Below are 3,544 nucleotides of genomic sequence, written 5' to 3'. Positions count from 1 at the left end.
ACTTATAAGTGTGGAGAGCAGCGTGGGTAGCAGCAGCATCGGCAGCACTAGCAGCAGTCGCATTAGTAGCGTTAGCAATGAAATCCTCCAAGCAAATGACGATCGAGGAATGCGTTTTTGTAAAAAAAAGCTTCCTAAAAGCATCAAGGCGATGGAGACGCTTTGGTTGAGAGGATGACGCTTCGTCATCGTCACAACAAACAGGCGTCTAAAGAGGGTGCGCGTGCCTTGCGGCCTGCATCGCCTGCCTTCGGACAATAGCCAAAGCAGCTGAGAGTCCTCACCAGATCCCCCCGAACGAGGAGGTAAGCGCTCGCAAGTTACCATTGAACATGTGGTTTTACCCCTCATGCTTTTATTGTACATATCATGCATCTTGCGGGCAGAAAATGTCGCATAAATGTGCAGTTAGACGTGAGCGTATCTCCTCCCCGACGAGGAAATAACAATACTGAATGGTGTGGTAATCATGCATACTTTCTAAAATTCACAGATTGTGCATCCCGCGGCAAGAAAGTTCCTCCTCGTCTTGTTGGTGTAAAGAAAGGTAAATTATAATATGAAACTTCACACGCCAGCAATAAAATGCAGCAATAAATATATATTTCCAATTGTTTATATTTCTGTAATTTACAGGTTGTGCATCAGGAAGCAGTGGTTCCGGATGGCGTCACACTGGATGGCAACCGAGGAAAATCGACTTTACAGCAACCCCTGGACCACTGAATGCCGCTGCCCATTTGGAGTCTGAGGAGCCAGCTGATTTCCTGCAGCTGTTTCTCACGGATGAGCTTCTGCAGCACATCGCGGATGCCAGCAATCACTTCCCAGACAATTATTTTCACACAAACCCCAGTGGACAAACACAAGCTCGCCTATTTTCCACGGACCAGCAAAGCCAGACCACAACGAAAGTGTCGGGTCTGTTTGCGCAAAGGCAAACGGAGTGAAACAAGAATGTGGTGTGAACTATGTTGTGTGCCCTTGCATCAAGGCAACTGTTTTATTTTATATCACACAAAAAAAAAAGTATGTATGACACTGATGTATTTCATTTTTGTACATAGTTCAACAGTTCAGTCGTTTAGTGTTATGTGCAAATAAATTTATTTTATCAAAAACATATTTTTTGTGCTTTTTTTTGTTATTTTATAGAAGGCATGCATTATTTAGATGTTAGAGGTGTCATAAAAGCCATAAATAATAGTGTCAAAGTTCAAATTATGGTCAAAATGCATCAGTTTACAAAAAGCTCATTTTCTCAGTTTTTTCCCCAGGGATTGGAGTTTTCATGAAATTTAGCTATTTTCAAATGCCGATTGTTCAAGAATGGAAAAAGATAGGAACAAACATTTTTTTTCTGTTGAAAGAAGAGAGTCTCATCTTTCTTCGGGTGTGCTCCATGTCTATATAGCATTAGAATACAATATTCTGTGGGCCTTGCAATATTAGTCAAAACCCAGGAAAACTCTGGGATTGAGTGGGTTGCTCCAGTGAAAATGGCTGGTATTTAATGAGTTAAGACTGGTTAGGACATCCGGCTCGCAGTCCCAAGGTGCAGGGTTCGATCCCGGGACCCAGCTTTCCTGTGTGGAGGTTGCATTTGTGAGTGAGTTTGAGCGCAGATGGTTGTTCGTCTTTGCGTGCCCTGCGATTGGCTGGCAACCACTTCAGGGTGTGCCCCGCCTACTGCCCGTTGACAGCTGGGTAGGCTCCAGCACGCTATCCTTGTGAGAATAAGCGGATTGGATATTACATGTATGTGTTTATGCCCTAGGCCAGGCGAGGGCAAACTACGGCCCGGGGGCCACATGCGGCCCGTTAAAAGTTTTAATCCGGGCCGCCGAACTTGAAAAAAATTTAATGAATAAACCTTGTTAATGTTTTATTTTCTAAACACTGTGGTTTTCAAAGACAAATATTATTGTTGGAATGCTTTTATTCACTTTCATATAAAATTAAATGTATTTTTTTTCTCAGATGAGGTGAGGTTTCCAAAACACTCCATCCATCTGCTCCTGGTCCGGCCCCTCTGTCATATTTTAGAACCCATTGTGGTCCTCCAATCAAAAAGTTTGCCCGCCCCTGCCCTAGGCTTTGTGTCTTTGCTTGGTTGACTGTGTAATGAGTGTATGAATGCATTTCTTTCTACCAGACACCTTGGACTTCCCATGGCAGATTAATAATCTATTTTATCTATCCATCAGGGTCACGAATGTCATTTGATGAGTAGAGAATTTAGAGTCTCCAATTAACCTAATATACATGGATTTGCGCATGGAAACCTGAGAAAAAGCCCTTAGTCCTACTTTTCCATCTGAACCACTTTATCCTCACGAGGGTCACAGCCGTGACATCCCAGCTGACTTCAGAAAGTAAGTGGGCGACGACTCATGATCTCTTGGTTGAATAATATTGTTAGGGGCTCAAAATGGCCCTCTACAATAAAATGGCAGAAGAATATTACATACTCTCTGGCAGAAGAATATTGCGTTTTTTTGTTTTGTCCAATTAACTTAAATAAAACTTGGGAAAATTTAATGATTACATGTAAACCAGCTGGTCTTCCCCATACCAAGCCCTGGCTAAAACTGACTGAAAAATGCATGATGTGTGCCTTTTAAACTCCTCGGCCCATCCACTATGCCAGGGATGGGCAAACTTTTTGATTGGGAGGGGGGGGGGGCACAATGAGTCCTAAAATACATTTAATTTTAAACGAAAGTGAACAAAAGCATTACAACAATATATATGTCTTTGAAAAACCACAGTATTTAGAAAATAAACCATTAACAAGGCTTATTCATTTAATTTTTTTCAAGTTTGGGGGGCTGGATTGAAACGTTTAACGGGCCACAAGTGGCCCCCGGGCCGTAGTTTGCCCAAGTGCCCTAAGCCAATTGATTCTAAAAAATAACAGTTTTCTTCATCAAAACAACATTTTATGATCAACATAAATGTTAGTGAGTACATAAAGGTATACTCATTCGATCTATCATAACCCCATGCACTTAGACTGTACAAAAAAAAGAAAATTTTTATTTTAAAACCTAGTATTTCGCCATGACGTCACACGCTAGCGTCAAGTGCTTGGCGCTAAAAACCCGGAAGTAACAGCGGCGCTCGGTTTGAAAGTGGAGAGTTGTGCATGGTAGGCGAGTTCGGGAGAAATGTTTGTTGAACACGAGGACTGTGGCGTAGAAGATGGTTTAACAGCGATCTAGTGCGCACCCAACCGTGATGGCTGACCAACGAAATAAATGTGGACCGACGGAGTGGACTGACAGGACGTGGAAAACAGGTGTGTGGCATGTGTGCGTGTGCACGAATGTGGTAGCGCGTTCACTATGGTGGCAGCGATCGCAAAGCAGCAGCACCACTCCTTGACAAAAGTATTGTACTTTCTCTGATGTTTTGGGTTTGCTCTGCTTTGGGGTTTGTAGTTCTGGCCACGCAAAAGTAACAAAGCAAGTTCTTGGATGTCTGCTTTTTTCTTGAACTGTTAATTGGTTAACATCGTGGCTCTTATTTTTATCTAATGTAT

At 42.6% G+C, this 3,544-nt stretch overlaps 1 long non-coding RNA gene across 1 annotated transcript; it reads left to right on the top strand.

Moving 5' to 3' along the window:
* Positions 1 to 471: 471 nt before the first annotated feature.
* On the top strand, positions 472 to 1,123 carry LOC148315709 (uncharacterized). The gene is made up of 2 exons (XR_015840661.1): positions 472 to 547; positions 637 to 1,123. It is a non-coding gene; the product is annotated as an uncharacterized LOC148315709 (long non-coding RNA).
* The last annotated feature ends 2,421 nt before the right edge of the window (positions 1,124 to 3,544 follow it).

This window comes from Idiotropiscis lumnitzeri, unplaced genomic scaffold (assembly GCF_059441095.1).
Source record: "Idiotropiscis lumnitzeri isolate Australia: NSW breed Sydney's pygmy pipehorse unplaced genomic scaffold, RoL_Ilum_1.0 HiC_scaffold_51, whole genome shotgun sequence".
Taxonomy (NCBI): Eukaryota; Metazoa; Chordata; class Actinopteri; order Syngnathiformes; family Syngnathidae; genus Idiotropiscis; species Idiotropiscis lumnitzeri.
This window is presented reverse-complemented; position numbering and strand designations above follow the sequence as displayed.